Genomic DNA, 16,868 nt, shown 5'->3' on the forward strand with positions numbered 1-16,868 from the left:
TTGCCTTTTTAAAGAAGTAAACTTTTCATTTTCATATACATGAATCCAAACAAAATGATCAATTATGAAACTTACATTTTTAGTTTGTCTCAATGGTATATTGATAAGGGCTAGGGACAGGAACTACAGTATTTTCTGCCATCTTCTTCCTATTTCACTCACACATAAAGTACATGCACACACACACATACACACACACACACACACACACACACACACACACACAGAGAAATCAGAGAAAGAGAAAGAGAGAATTGTTGTGAATTATAGATAGCTTATTCTTTTAATTAAGGCTCAGAGAGAGAACTCATTTAAATGGTGACTTAGTGGTTATCACAGGATGGGAGTTTCTATGTTTTCCCTGTTCTTTATGGGTTTTCTATTCTGGTTTCCTCCTTCAGTAAAAAGGCATGTGTTTTAAGCTGATTGTCATATCTAAACTGTCCATAGTAGGAGTATGATTGTGCCCTGCAATGGGTTGGCGCACTGTCCGTAGTGTCCTCAGATATGTGTTCTGAGTACTCTGGAATAGTCCTCAGGTTCGGCTCCCTGTGACCCTGTGTAGAATAAGCAAAACAGAAAATGCACAGAGAATGCAAATATTCACTGTAGAATTGACAAATGTCACCTTTTCAATGTATCAGTATAGGTGCCAGCTACTGGATTTAAAAGAAAATCAGTGATCCCTATGACATAGACAAAACTCCCTGAACCACTGCAGGCTTATGTTTTCAGTGAGAAAAATATCACCAATATCTTTGGTTGTGTCTTATTTGGCCAAACTGTGAGAAAGCGTTGTTTTTCTCCATCATTATGATAGAGAATCTTTCCTCTATCCATTATAAATAGATATTGCTGTGTTATTAGTGTAATAATTTAAACTGATGAATAACAAGTGAAGAAGCAGGGAAGCGCAGGCTGACACATAACTCATTGGATATGTAAAATTAAATTAAAAAGCACATTTAATAAATGGGGCTAGTCAAGTCTTAGGTCACTATTAAGAACCACCATATGGTTTAACCTCTATAAAGGCTTAGTTGGTAGCTTCTCACAGCTCTTTTGTCATTATTTGAGTTTTCTTTTCTTTTTTTCTTAATAACAAAAACAAACAAACAAACAAAAGTATGTGTTTATTTCTGTGATGTATTTTTACTCAAAGTTAAATGGAAGCAAAGGCTCAACTCTTTTTTTACCAGATGCCTGTTTTTTTTGTGAGCTTGTTTTTAGCATTGACTTCCTTTGTCATTTCACACTCCAAAGTGGTAGTTAATGGCTCAAAAAAGTACAAAGATCTTAAAAGTACACACAGTACCTTTTGATAAGCATTTCTGTTTTCGCCTAGCCGACAAAAGGCAATATATTCATCAGATATGTGTCCACCCACCTCAAAAAAAAAATACAAAAATAAATAAAAAGGTTAGTTTTCTACAAACCACTTTAGTGACCCAGCTTGGGTCCTGCAGTAAGACATTGTTTCAGCAGTGTGCAGTATGTTTCAGAGAGAAAACTGTAAAGAGTCTTGTGTGGAATATGTGCTGATTCTATAAGGCATAAAGCTCATTGCAGTGCTTTACCGTGCCTCATCTCTCAGCGTCAGTGACAAGTGAATGTCAGGAACCTGTTGTCAGCATTTCAGCTTTCTCACTAAGGAGACGCATAAACCACAGACAGCTGTCATCCTCTTTTGACAAATCCAATTTAACACTATTTCCCTGCATTAACATTGGCTTTGTACTCTGACATCTTTTAATCATTTGTGTTTTGACCTGAGCCGTATCCCTCAAATGAAGTACATCTGATTTTTTTTTTTTAACGTCACCCAGCGATTCTCTCCCCTTTGAGATGTTCATCTTAGCACTTATGAGAAAGACAGAGATTCTGTTTGGAGGGAACAGGGTCTAAGGTAAAAAGTTGTATTTCTTTAAAGTTACATAAAGAAAGAAATTGCTGTGATGGCATTTCCTTCTCAGGGATGATGATCGTGATGGTCTGTAATGTAGCATATTTAATCCTGCAGGAATCATTTACACATGTATTTGAAACTGGAATTGATATTATAATAGCTGTAAGAGTGAATATAATTTACAGTAAATGTTGTAATTAAGCCTCCCTTTGATCTGGAATAAGTCTGGAGAAATAGAATAGGGGTGAACTAAAGGGCTACATATATAAAAGAAAGGAAGAGAGAAGAAAAGATAGTACATACATCCTCAGGCTCCACTTTGACATTACTCAATTCCTCTGAGCTTCCTCAAGGCTTTTTTTTTTGGCTACATTCAGTGTTTCATATCATTTACAGTCTCCTCTGAAAGTATTGGAAGAGCAAGGTCAGTTCTTTTGTTTTTGCTCGCCACTGAAGCATCTGAGATCAAAAAATGAATATGAGATGATGGATCAGAAATTCAGCTTTAATTTCCTAATCTTCACATCTAGATATGTTAAACTACTTACAACATGGCACCTTCGGTGGCAGACGACACAATTTTAGTTGAGCTTAAAAGCAATTAAAGCGTTCCATTCCAAAATCTCAGAATTGTTCCTTTCTTTTTTGTAATGCTTTTGCTGGCCTGTTCTACAGCCTCTAGCAGTTGTTTGCTTTAGGGGATTTTTCCTTTCAGTCTCCTCTTCAGGAGCTGAAATGCTGCTCAGATGGTTTAAGTTCTAGTGATGAACTTGGTCAGATTAAAACCTTCCACTTTTTCCCCCTGATGAAGTACTTTGTTGTGTTGGCAGTGTGTTTTAGATCATTGTCTTGCTCCATGATAAAGTTCCTACTTCCAGTTAAAATGGATGTATTTCTCTGTAAATTGGCAGACAGAATGTTTCTTTAGACTTCTGAATTAATTCTGCTGCTAAGGTCATGAGTTACATCATCAGTAATATACATTAGTGATCCTATTCCAGAAGCAGCCATGCAAACCCAAGCCATGCCTCTACCTCTGCTATACTTGATCTCTTCTGTTTTGGATCATGAGCTTTTGTTGCTCATCTCTGTATTTGTTTGCGAATTGTAGTGTGGTCTTCTGAGTCCTACTGCTGATGACTGTATTGCATCATGTGGTATGACCACTATATTTCTGCACTCTTGAAGACTTTTGTCTTCTTCGACTGTTGGATTCTGATATCTTCATCCCTGCTCTGTGGAAGTTGTTGTTGAAATCACTGACTATTGTTTTTGTATTTTTACTTCACAGCTCTTACAATTTTTTTTTTCTCATCAACTGTTGTTTTCCTTTGCTGACCTGTTTGATGTACAGGGGTCATTTCTTTCCTTTTCAGAACCATTGATTATAGCTGCTATAACATGATAAAAGGAAACTTTTTCTCTTAGGAAAGTTTCACAATAATAACTGGTTAAAAAGCAATGTGTCATTCGTTAATAAATGAAAAATAAATTATTTGTTCAATTGCTGTGAAAGGGGGCACGGTGACTTAGTGGTTAGCACGTTTGCCTCACAGCTGCAGGGTTGGGGGTTTGATTCCCGCCTCCGCCTTGTGTGTGTGGAGTTTGCATGTTCTCCCCGTGCCTCGGGGGTTTCCTCCGGGTACTCTGGTTTCCTCCTCCGGTCCAAAGACATGCATGGTAGGTTGATTGGCATCTCTGGAAAATTGTCCGTAGTGTGCGAGTGCGTGAGTGAATGAGTGTGTGTGTGCCCTGCGATGGGTTGGCACTCCATCCAGGGTGTATCCTGCCTTGATGCCCGATGATGCCTGAGATAGGCACAGGCTCCCCGTGACCCGAGGTAGTTCGGATAAGCGGTAGAAAATGAATGAATGAGAAAATGAATGAATGAATGAATTGCTGTGAAATAAGCGAAATAATACAGGATGTGCTGAGATTGGAAAGCATGTGGGTAGATTACTGTGTAGTGTGGTCTTTTCTGTCTCTCTTTTTCAGTGAGTGATTTATGGATTAATCATAAGGGGGACATTCAGGGAGTTGTATTGTCCTTAAGATGTAATAAAATTAATTGAATAAAAATATAGCAGAAAATGATTGAGATTTGCCTTTCATTGTCTGTTTATTTGCCCAGTAATTTGACATTGAACTAAGTGAACATATTATATTAGATTTATTTTTATTTATTATTTTTAATATATCGTATGCGTTATGTGAGAGTGAAAGTCAAAATAAATAAATAAATAAATAAATAAATAAATGAAATGTGTGATCTGTTCTGTCTATTCAGAATTTTCATATCTAATGCATACTGTAGTAATCCAAGTCAAATTTCAGTATTGTATGAATTAATGGCATTCGATCATGGGATCCCCAACACCAATGTTTAAGTAATGTGGGAATCGAGTTCTGCTGTATCATTAGTCTGGGCATTGTTACACTTCTGTTGCTCTCCTCAGCTACCCTTGGTGCTGACAACATTTTTGAGCAGTTTAATTAAGTCTGGTGGGTTTCTGTCTGCAGGTCTGAATTATATACACTGGTTTCCAGACCTGCATCATCAGTTTTGATGGCTGTTAATTGCCTACGGTTTAACTGGAAGTTCTTCTGTAATTGGATCAGGGAGATTTCATTTAGACTGCTGGCTTATTTATTACAGATCCCTGGCCTGTAGGTATATTAAGTGCTCGGTACTTCACCAAATCCATCAGGGTCTTATTGACACAGTCTCTACATGAGAAACCCAGAGCAGACCTGTGTTTATTTATCAGTATCTGACAGGCCAAATGGATTCTCACCAACCTGATGCATACTGCTAGCTCTGACCTTTTTAATGTTGTTACCGTCCTATTGATGATGTCATTAGTGTCATATTTCTGTTTGTTTCCTTCTTGCAGTCCTTTAGTGGCATTGTTCCCAGAGTCTTCTTCACATAACTGACTTTTCTTCACATCACAGATATATTATTATTATATATTTATTTATGTATTCTAGCCTTTAGGTCAAACTTAGGAACAAAATCAATAAACACTTAAATCAATTAGAAATGCATTTTGTATACATGTCTATTTGAAAGTCATTCACAAGTTATGAATAATTATTTGTATGCATACCAAACCCTGTACAACAAATACATCACAAATGATGAGATATGATTTATCATTAGTGACACTTCAGCAGTTTGATTGAGTATTCTTGACTACCACGTGTCTCTCGTCTATATTCTAATTCGCACTGTTTTATCTCTAGCCATCACATAGCTGCAAGGTTGATACAGCTTGTTTATCAAGAGCCTGTCTTTAGTATTCTCCTCACACACCTGCAGCACAGAACATCCAGCGCCATGGCCATGACTGTGCCATTAACCTTCTTTTATAGAACACAGTGGGCATGGTCGTATCCCCAGGAGTCGGGCCCTTCTTAAAGGCTGGCCTTGGCAGCGTAGGCAGGATCTACTGCTGACTTATGGCTTGGTTTGTCACCAGGAGAAGAAAGAGGTGGGATTGATTCCCAGAAATCCGCAGAATCCCAGGCTGGCCTATTGAGCGTGCTCATCCATCTCTCTGACATGATTGTTCCTCGCTTGTTACTTTATGTTCTAATCAATCAGCTATGAGTAAAATGGCAATTACAGCAGCCATCGATACGAGCAACAGAGAGAGCAAGAATTATAGGACGTAACATTACTGCAAATTGCCATTAGAGATCCCCTCTTTCCAAGGGGGAGATTGTAATGGATAATAATCGGAGGTATAATTCTTGATGAATTAGGCAGCATTTCACATTTAATTGCACCTAACAAACTTGGTACGCGTGAGTAAGCGCACTGGACTCTGTAATGCCTCCCTCGTGAATAAGCCTTAAAGGGATTTTTGCTTGTTTTAACAAAGATTATTATGATATTCTAAGGAACCCAGTGGAATAATATCACTGATTTTTTTTGCATTGCCCTTTGCAGTATCCTGCAAATCTTCCATTTACAAGCTTTCAAGTGATAGAGACGTAATAGCATGACCTTTAATTTCACAAATTTACATTTCTGACATTTTAATGTTACTTATAGAACTAGACATGAAGTATTGGTTTCTGGATGTATAGACAGAGCCTGGTTAAAGATAATAATCTTGGGGTTTAGCAGTGTTCCAAAAGAATGTAAATCAGACAGATGTCTTCAGAATAGTGATCAGATTGTGCGAGATGCTAATGTGAGTTTATTAGCAATTAGTGTTTTTGTCTAATGTCAGATGCTATATAACATAACAGATGTGGGTATAACTATGAGCCATCAAGTCTGATGTGTTTCTGAATGCCATGTGGGGGCAGTCCAAATTGCTATCGATTAAAAAAAATGTGTTTTGTATATATAAACACAAATTGCAGATCTTTTTTTTGCAATGCTGATGGACAAATTTACAGTTGCACCCAAAGGCCATGTAAATCAGATTATGGGCATATTAAATGCACTCTGTATTCTTCAGAGTAATAATTTTGATTATGAAAACAATTACGTTTCTGGTTAAGTGAATGATTAATTCCTGTTACATATAAATCATTCTATTGCCTGACTCTTTGAGTTTTTATGCCAGCCAGAGTGTATATTAAATGGCTTCACTTCTGTGAGCTTGGAAAGGTAAACAGAGTGACTAACACTGGGTTAATCATAATAGAGAATACAGAAGATCCACAAGCTTAACAACCTGCAGTGAAAACCTTGCTATAACATGCCAGTACAGAACCTGGATTAACTGTCCAAACTTTTCATATCATATCTTTATATCTATATAAGTTGTGTGGGGTAAATCTACTAGAGATAAATTCCAGAAATCCATTTATTTTGATATTAGTGCATAAAAAATAAAGTGTTCTTACTGATGGAATCTGCTCCACGGAATGTCCTGTGGAGCTCACTCTCCAGAAAAATTCCAGTAATGGCATCCAAATGATCCAAATGCATAAACAATGTGCTTGAATATGAAAACAGGTTAGCATTAAATATATACTTTTATAGTATTTAATCTTAACATTGATTTAGGTTATCTATTTTCCACAGACAATCCTTTGTGGAAGTGCAGGAATTCTCAAGTGGTTTACTGTCTCCGGTGTTTGGGTGATGCTGGTTTCATTAAGCTTCTTTGCAGCTCTCTGTCCCACAATGTACATCTTCTCCTCTCCCAGGTGCTCCTCATGGTGCTCTGGATTCAGGATTACACACCTGTGCACTCCTGCAGGGCCAAACAGCCACTTTATCAACATCAGTTGCTGGAATGTGGAGTAGATTCAGCATGGGGTTTGGGGGGAGGGGGTCTAACCTTCTAAATAAGACCTTGAAAGCCCTGAAAGAAAGTGAAGACAAAAGGATTAAGGTCTTAAAATGACACATCTTAAAACTTTAAAAACACGTTACTTTATGGTTCACAAATAAGCACATAAATATTAATACAAAGTAATGCTTTCATTCATAATGATGAATCCTTTAGTGCATAACTATAGCATACACATTAACATCCAACATTCATATATTAATAACCATTAATTAAACTAATATATAAGTATAATAGCTATAGTTAAAGCTGATTTTTGACGTATTTATTGTTAGATTTGATTGCTTTCATTTGAACTGTTGGTCCCTGTTTGGGGTCACCACGGAAGATCACGTGACCGATTTGATGTAGGTTTTATGATGGATGCCCTTTCTATCACTATTACTATCCAATTTTATCAGGGTTTCACTCTTCAGTGGCTGGGTTAGCCCCCTGCAATCCCCGGAATCGAATCAGATAGCGCAGGACTGCCGCTCAATGAGAGTGAAGGACTGCCGCTGGACCACCAGGAGGTCGTAATGCTGTTTAAATAACTTTTCAAAATGCAAAGCCAACATCACCAGACACATGTTGTTCTCACAGACAGCTTGAACATTACCCCACCAGAGCAGCAGAGGGCGATCTGGCAGATGTCTTTGTTTATATTTGCCTCTGCCATTTGCTTTCTGTTTATTTTTTGTTTCTCCATGTGTGCTGTGCCCCACCCTCTCCTTTGTTCTGTTTCATTGTTCCCACCTTTATGTTCTAACCGGTTCCCTATTGTTCCTTGATTATTCTTTCTATTTATACCTGCTGTAGTCATTCTTTGCTAAATTGAATGGTGACACGCTTTGAGCTTTCTGCATTCTTTCAAGTTTTTTGTGTGTTTCTTTTCACTGGCTGGAGGTGTCACCATGGCTGTTATGTCCTTTCTTTTTTAAAATCTTTTTTAAAACTTTATTTACATAAAACAATTAAGTTACTGAAGGTTCTTTTTTTATTTCAGTGTCAAGACAGACTAAACAATACCTTCTAGCCTTTAGATCAAAATTCCAATCGCTTCCAATAAAGCTACTGGAAGTGATATTTTGCATACAGGCAAGAATTGTCTCACTGGAAGCATATCAAGTCCTTCACATGTCCTCAATAATTATGTATACAACAAACCCTATGCTACAAATACATAAGTTAATTCGAAAATGATGAAATGATTTATAATTTGTTGTATTATTATTATGTCAGTAATTATATTATGGCTATTAAATAAATACAACAACTAACATGTTTCTTTTAGATCACAGGACGATGTAGACGTTAAGGCATGACTCACATAGAGACATGATTTTAGAATGATAAACTATGTATTAAAAATGATATGTTTCCTATGTAAGATTTTTGAGAGCAGAAAATGGAAAAATAGCACTTGAATTTATTCAGTGTCCTTTGCAGCAGTAATGGCAGTTCAAATAGGCTGGAGACTACTTATAGCGTTCAGGGTAGGCCTTAAGGCCTAGAGAGATGAGACAGTCCAGTCAGCAGCGGTGGGGTGAGTACTGTAGGTGGTCTTCTCTCTTGATCGTCAGCGGCGATGTCCAAAGTGCAGTATGTATCAAAGGTTTATATGGTATTTTGACATATTAATGCTAAATTTGACGCCTGAGATCGGCACAGGCTCCCCGTGACCCGAGGTAGTTTGGATAAGCGGTAGAAACTGAGTGCGTAAGAAGAGTAATGCTAAATTTGTGACATAATAATATTGCATTTTCTAAATAACATGTATAGCTGTTCCTAACTATAATGTTTCTACTCTTCTATGAGGTGTATAAGATGGGCTAATATGTATTATTGTCAGGCTTCAATTTCACTGAATTCAACTTCTAGCCTGTGTTCAGTTAGGATACCTGAACATCATTGTATAATTCACACTCTGAGTGGATTGCCGGCAGGAAAATACCACTGAATCTTAAATGACAATCAATATCCTTGAATGGCTCTTATGTGAGTCTTGTGCTGGATTGCGTCACAGGAACGTTTATAGGAACTATAAATGTTTCATATGTTTTCATAATATAAAATTTAAGCAATATATACTGTATAAACTTGCATGGTAGAATAGTGCAGTGGTAATTTGGCTGTTGTGAATCACCAGTGTTATTGGTTTGATTCTGAACTCAGGTGTGAGCTCGGTGTTGATTTTATTCATTCATTCATTCATTTTCTACCGCTTATCCGAACTACCTTGGGTCACGGGGAGCCTGTGCCTATCTCAGGCGTCATCGGGCATCAAGGCAGGATACACCCTGGATGGAGTGCCAACCCATCGCAGTGCACACACACACACACACACACTCTCACTCACGCAATCACACACTACGGACAATTTTCCAGAGATGCCAATCAACCTACCATGAATGTCTTTGGACCGGGGGAGGAAACCAGAGTACCCGGAGGAAACCCCCGAGGCACGGGGAGAACGTGCAAACTCCACACACACAAGGCGGAGGTGGGAATCGCACCCCCAACCCTGGAGGTGTGTGGCCCCCCTTTCCCCGATTTTATTCAGATCTTTGAAAATACATGATCAAATTGTGTTGGATGAATGAAAATAAACTGTGTTAATGTTCACTTCAATCAGTCATGTGGAACTGATGTACAAATTTGAATTAAGTAAATTCAATGAGTTTGTGTAATTCAGCATGAGAGAAAAACATTTTTCTGCTACCTGATGTGCTTCTTGTAAACCTTGTTAAAATAAGCACAGGTTTTCCCCAAAAAAAGTAGGCCATGTATGGCATTATTATAGAATTCTTTAATAGCATTTAACATCTGCTGACTCATGTAAACGTATTATTAAAAGAGAGTGCTTTTACAATTGAGCTTAGCTATTGTGAATTTAGTGCTTCTCTGCTGATGAGGCAAGCATTATTAAGTATTACTGCATCTGTGATTATTACAGTCAGTGACTGATTGGTGTTTAACCTGTAGGTCAACCAGCAGGGAACCTTGAGCAAAATTGGCTTCCCTCACACAAGGACCAGGCTTTCACTGAGATTTCTTTCACAAATGAATGATGCTCATGCAATCATTTCCATGCAGTCATCATATTTTCTGATTGCTTTAAGTATGTTTAAGCAAGTTTTAACATCAAGAATTCATTAGAATATGCAGAACTATCAGTCATAATGACTTAACGTTAATAATACTGCCACAATTTTGTGATGGCTTTGTACCAAAATTTAGATTATGAGCTTCATACCATATTATGTAACGTGCACGGAAACGGTATCATGGTAATAAAAATCAGAATCACTTTACAATACTATTTCAAAGGTAACTAAGGGGAAGAGAAAGAATAGCTTTTAATAGTCTGTAATTACTCAGTAATGATCCAAGCAATGATTGGAATTGTTCACTATTAGCCAAGCTGTAATTACAGGGGTTCAGCTTTACATTCTTGCACAACAACAAGACAATGCTTTCAAAAATGTCTACTGATTACCGATCTCACCAACATTAATTCCCCAACTGCATATACCTTCTATCTAGAGATCTACTGATGTATCTCTTAATACATATTGTTGTCCATACCTGTAGGTCATCTCAGAGCAGGCACACGTGGGTTGTGTTCTATCTATCTATCTATCTATCTATCTATCTATCTATCTATCTATCTATCTATCTATCTATCTATCTATCTATCTATCTATCTATCTAATCAGTATATTATTAAGCAGCAGCTCAGTTTATAAATGCATGTAAGGATGAGGGCCAGTTAATTCTAAGATTGAACTTCAGATCATATCAAACTCAGTGACCCCATTGACTTTGAATGTGGCATGATTGTTACTGCTAGGCAGGCTGGTTTGAATATTTCTAAAACGGCAGATTTTTACTGATAACTGTCTCTAGCCTTTACAATAAAGAGTGTTATTAAACATAAAAACACCAAGTAAGAAGTTACACCTTGGAAAAACCTTGATAATGAGATGGGTCAAAGGTGAATGGACAGACTTGGTCAAACTGACAGGGAGAGTCAGAAAACAGAACAACTGAAATGTGCTTGTGTGGCGCCTGCTATATTGTATCACAACTCTATTGGTACGTGTGAACACTGAAACTGCACTCCCCAGAATCCTGAGCATTCACACAAACCATGTTGCCTGGCCAGAAACTCAGCCCTGGACTTACCCAAAATAATTGCAGCACAAAGCTCATTGATAAATGGTATCACATTGAACTCTCTCTGTCTTTCTCTCGCTTTGTCGCCCAAATTAACCTGATCTTTTCAATGTTTTGGAAAACTCAGTCCTGGACTCACACACACAATTGTTGTAATCCCATTCTGAGTTTCAGTTTGTATGTGTACCAGTTCAGCTTGTTTGCAGAACGTCTGTCCCTGTGCCATAGTTACATTTCACGTTATAGGTTTACCCTGCTGCACTCGGGTCAGCACTGCTGCTCTCTGATCAAATTTGTTCTAAATATTGCTGTTTTATACTACAAAACAGCTCTTAGTTAATCAAAGATATTGACTGAGAATTGTGTTAAACAAAAAAAACTGAATAAATCACTGGTGATGAACTACATATTTACCATCATATTTCATATGACAGACTGCATTTCTTTAACATTTATATTCATTCACTCACTCATTTTCTACCGCTTATCCGAACTATCTCAGGCGTCATCGGGCATCAAGGCAGGATACACCCTGGACGAAGTGCCAACCCATTGCAGAGCACACACTCATTCACTCACACACTACGGACAATTTTCCAGAGATGCCAATCAACCTACCATGCATGTCTTTGGACCGGGGGAGGAAACCGGAGTACCCGGAGGAAACCCCCGAGGCACGGGGAGAACATGCAAACTCCACACACAAAAGGCGGAGGCAGGAATCAAACCCCCAACCATGGAGGTGTGAGGCGAACGTGCTAACCACTAAGCCACTGTGCCCCAACATTTATATGGAAGTTGTATATACTGTACTATATAGAAATGCATTGAGAATATATTGCTGTTAACACAAAAATATTGTGTCTTAGTAACCATTAAATCCTGGTCATGGTGAAATACCTGCTATTAAGTGAATATACTACACAGATGCCAGAGCACCATGCACACGCCAATTCTTTTATGTCATTCATTACCTAGGTGTGATATGGAGCATAAACTTAGCTGATTGTCCATATTTTTGGAAGGCGTGTGCAAACTGGAGAACCCAAAAGAAATCCATACAGACATAAGGAGAAGATATGAAACTTTACGCAGAGAGTAACCTGAGCTCAGGATGGACCCAAAAACCCTAGAGCTATAAGGTGACTTCAGATATTTCTATATTTCTATATAGTTATTGTCACATGGTGTAACTTCACAAACTCCTTTTCAGCATGGCCAACAAAGATGCTCACCATGAACTCCAACTCCCAGCAACCACCAGCACTTCCACGCTAAAAGTCACAAGCCTTGCAGTTATGTTCACCTTCAATTATGCATATTTTTTAATATTTTTTTTTTTTAAGCGTCTCAATATTTTTCATGTTCTGTTATTAAACATCCTGACTGAGTCTGATCCGAGACAGTCATTGAAATAATAACTGAACCATATGAGTGAATTTTATGGACACATTGTTTAAGGTTTCACTGTTGCATTGTTCGTCCAAAATGTGTTCATCCATCATGTGTAGTATGACTGGATGCATGCTTGTGGCTATAGGCAGTGCATAGTGTGTTAAGCAGAAAGTTGGGGAATTTGAAGAAAGGGAGAACATGATCCTTCGGTGAATGTTGTGAAACTCTGAAACTCTTCATGTTTAACTCTTTCTCCTGGGATCTGTCCCCAGCTCTTCTCCTCTTCAAAGACCAAATCGCTACTCTATTTTTAGAAAAAAAAGGTTTTTTCCCCTTATTTTTCTTCCTCTTTTCCAACTCCCACTCTCTTTATACCCACAGGCCACAGTTAAACTCGTTGCTGACTTTCTCTCTTAACTTCACAAGGAAACAGCTTCTATGTATTTCAAGGCATCAAAGCATGTGTACCTCAAAAGTTGCCTGATGCCACAAGGAGTGCTCTGTATTCTACCTGAACATTCAGATGCAAGAGTAACTGTGCGTCTGTGTTCATCAAGGGCTGCAGTTTTCACCACAGAAAACATCTTTTTGTTGCACATTTTAACAATGTCACATAGTGTGTTCTCCGTGGAACGGTTAGTTTTTGAACATGGCTTTCTCATTGCACTGCATCTTAATAGACATTTACTTGGCTGGCTGTTGAGTTCTTAATTATCTTAACAATTTGGTAACACTTATTATAATCCCACAAGCTCTATGCTTCTGGATAATTGTTTACAATAACAAGATGGTACTGTGCCAAGACATTACTGAAGTACATTGAAATGTCAGGCAAATTGTCTTAGACAAATTCTATCTATTAAACAAGTAAATGTGTGTTACAAAGAGCAAGGTGTGAAGAGGGAACATACATTACATTTCACTGGAATACTAAAATGATTAGTCCCTGTACACTTTATAAAGATGAATGAAATCAGTAAGTACAAAAAAATTGATTGCGTTTGCAGAGAAGCGAAGAAGTTTCATAAGCCCAGTACAGTATGTCTGATAGTATGTTGTGAAAAGTACACACTTTACACATGAAGTGAACAACCTTCAATATGTTACAATATAATAATATTTATTACATAACATCCTTATTAAAATAGCATAGTGGTACAGGCCAGTTTGGTTAAAAAATATTGTTGCAGGACACGTCATATACAGTACAACATTTGACTAAAATGGAAATGTCGGATGCAAACCTTTTTTTTTGTTTGTTTTTCGCACCAATCATAATATCTTTTCTTTATTCTGAAATTTAATGTGAACATTAACTGACTCTCTTGACCTGTACCTGTATGATTGTATACATTTTCCTGCTGTCACAAGACTGATTTCAAGGCTTTTCATACTTAAAATAGAGAATCTTGGGTTATCTTGTATCACATTTAACACTGCTCATACATTGCCATAGACCTAAAAGTTAATCCTGGTTAATCATCATCATCTGTTTCACATTGTACATTCCTAAACCTTGAAATAAACCTTCTTATTTGCAAATTTGCAGTGTCGACATCCATGATCTCATAAATATAGCATGCAGATGATTCAAATAATGGCTTGTCTTGTGCTTTCGCTTCAGTGAGAAAAAAAGGACAGGTCTGCCCTGAGCAGGTATTGTGATCTTGCACAGTTTTTTGGCCATTTAATGTTTTTTTCCCCACATATTTAGCCTAGCACTACATGTCCAACTGATATCTAACTTGAGCTGATTTTACAGTGCCATTTATTTCCCTCTCTGTATTGCAAGCACTTCCCTGATGTTTAGTATCTCACTGCTTGAAGCTTGAGCTGTTGTTTTAAGTGTTGCTACGTCCTGGTTTTAGAGTTAACCCTGCTAACCCTGCTTCACAGAAGGGTTTCACAACCCTGAGTAAAGAGTGGTGCTGACCCCATTTCTAAATACCAGCTGTGAACTGTTCCTTTATCCAGGGTTAACGCAAGGTTTAAAAAAGACGATAACTTAGAGTTAAGCACAGTGTGAAATGCCCAATTAGATAATTGAAATGAATGAGCAAGTGTAGTCAGGTTTATTGCCAATTCTGATGTATGTACAGGACATACAGAGGATTGAAATTATGTTTCTCTCTGTGTCTGCTCCTAATAATGTGGCAGATATAATCATAAAAAGACATAATGTAAATTTCTATAAAATACCAAATACTGTAAAATGAAATCAAGTACTTCGTGCCACATTGACCCAGAAATATGTTGCCGAAGACAAGACTTCGGTCCAATTCTATATAAAATAATTTGTCAGCTTATTGTTATAGATTCTTCAATCAGCGTCTCAACATCCCGTTTGTCTACGGCATCTGTTGTCAGTTGGCATCTGTTCTATAATAGCTATGAATTATCTTCTCTCCATATAAATATGAGTGAGACGTGACACATACATTTAGACATAGTTTCAGACAGAGGAAAGAGAAATTTGGATCAAAGATAGAGAGAAAAGTGTGAACGGAACAAAAACGGGAGGGAGAAAGACCCAAAGAAAAGGTCAGTTAGCTGTATGTCATGCAGCTAGGTAGATGCTTGAACACTGGGATTTACTGAAATTAATCTGTCGTATGGTGACAGTGGTGCTTCTAAAAGGTCACCCACAGCAACAAGATGTGGGGGCTGACTGCTGAAATGTATCGAATCTGACCACTGGCTGGCCAGGCCTCTGGTAGTTAGTGCATCCTAAAGGTCATTTCTACTCTGCTTTTCTCCTCGACTGACCGCTCTGCAGGTGTTTGAGAAATGCCTACTCTTTACAACTCGACAGATTCAGGCAGTGTTTTTGTCAAGCCCTAGTTATAAAGAGAGAGCTTTGGCAATTTTGTCAAGCCTGATAATTTGAACGGAGCAGCAGGTGAAGTAGGTTGCTATTAACATCATGATGTTTGGTACATCCTGAGTTTTTCATTTTGTTTCCTTTTTGAAAAGGCTGGATCAAAGGTCTTTCAGCGAGGCACTGACATGTTGGCAGGCCACTGTATAAAGCAATATAAACTCGGCCATAAACTTCTGCAGAATTTAGAGGCATTTATTTGTAGTGGGTAATGATTCTTACACATGAAAAGGCTGTCACAGCATGACGTTTTTGCTCTAAGAGTACTTTATGCTTTCAGAGTAGCAGGAAAAAGAAACTTGGGTTAATCAGTTGCCATTTTTTGTTATACATTAATCATAATGCTTATTGATTTCACAGGATTCAAAATATCTGACATTTCTTTCTGCAGAGCAAATCTTTAAAGACCTGACTAATGTAGTTTTCAGGCTAAAAGTTTATAAGTGTTCCTGTGAGTTTTCAGGAAAAAACTATTTTGCTGAGTACCAGGTAGTGGGTAATGGTGATCTCATTGGTGAAAATGCTTTCTAAAGAAAAGATGTCCATGAAACACTGTATACCATCAGCCTGCTGTTTGGCACTGGGGCTCTCTCTGTATTTAATCTTGAAGTCCTAGTTATATATTTACTCATTTGTTTTTAGGAGTGGGGTAAAAAAGGTTCTCGAGAGCAGTACTTAGCGAGTACAGCCAGAGAAAATGATGAAAAGATGAGTGTTGACCTGCTTTAAAGCTGTGCTTATGGGTTTCGAGGACTACTTCAGAAGGCAGTCCATTAGGAATTCTTGTTTATCATGGTACCCATCATTACAAAAAAATCTGAGGTCCTTTTTGGTTTGTAGTTTTGAGTATGAAATTGTCAGCCTTCTTTGGTTTCTTGTGTGGTAAAAAGTTTCACTGAGGAACATGTTATTGCTGGAACTAGTAAGGATGATGGATGGGTGGACGGACAGATGGACGAGAGCAAATGAGAAAAGATGGTGAAAGCAGACTTGTTGTTCAGACCCATGGTGGAGTGTTGAGGGGAAAAAGTTCTTGGAGATAATGTTCTAAAATCCACAGTGTATATGCAGTCCTCTCTCTCTCTCTCTCTCTCTCTCTCTCTCTCTCTCTCTCTCTCTCTCTCTCTCTCTCTTCCCAAACATAAACACACATATTGACATGTTCTAATTAAGGCTAGTGACTGGCTTCGTGATCACAGATGCTCTTTTACCT

Source organism: Tachysurus vachellii, chromosome 13 (genome assembly GCF_030014155.1).
Source record: "Tachysurus vachellii isolate PV-2020 chromosome 13, HZAU_Pvac_v1, whole genome shotgun sequence".
In the NCBI taxonomy this organism is placed as follows: domain Eukaryota; kingdom Metazoa; phylum Chordata; class Actinopteri; order Siluriformes; family Bagridae; genus Tachysurus; species Tachysurus vachellii.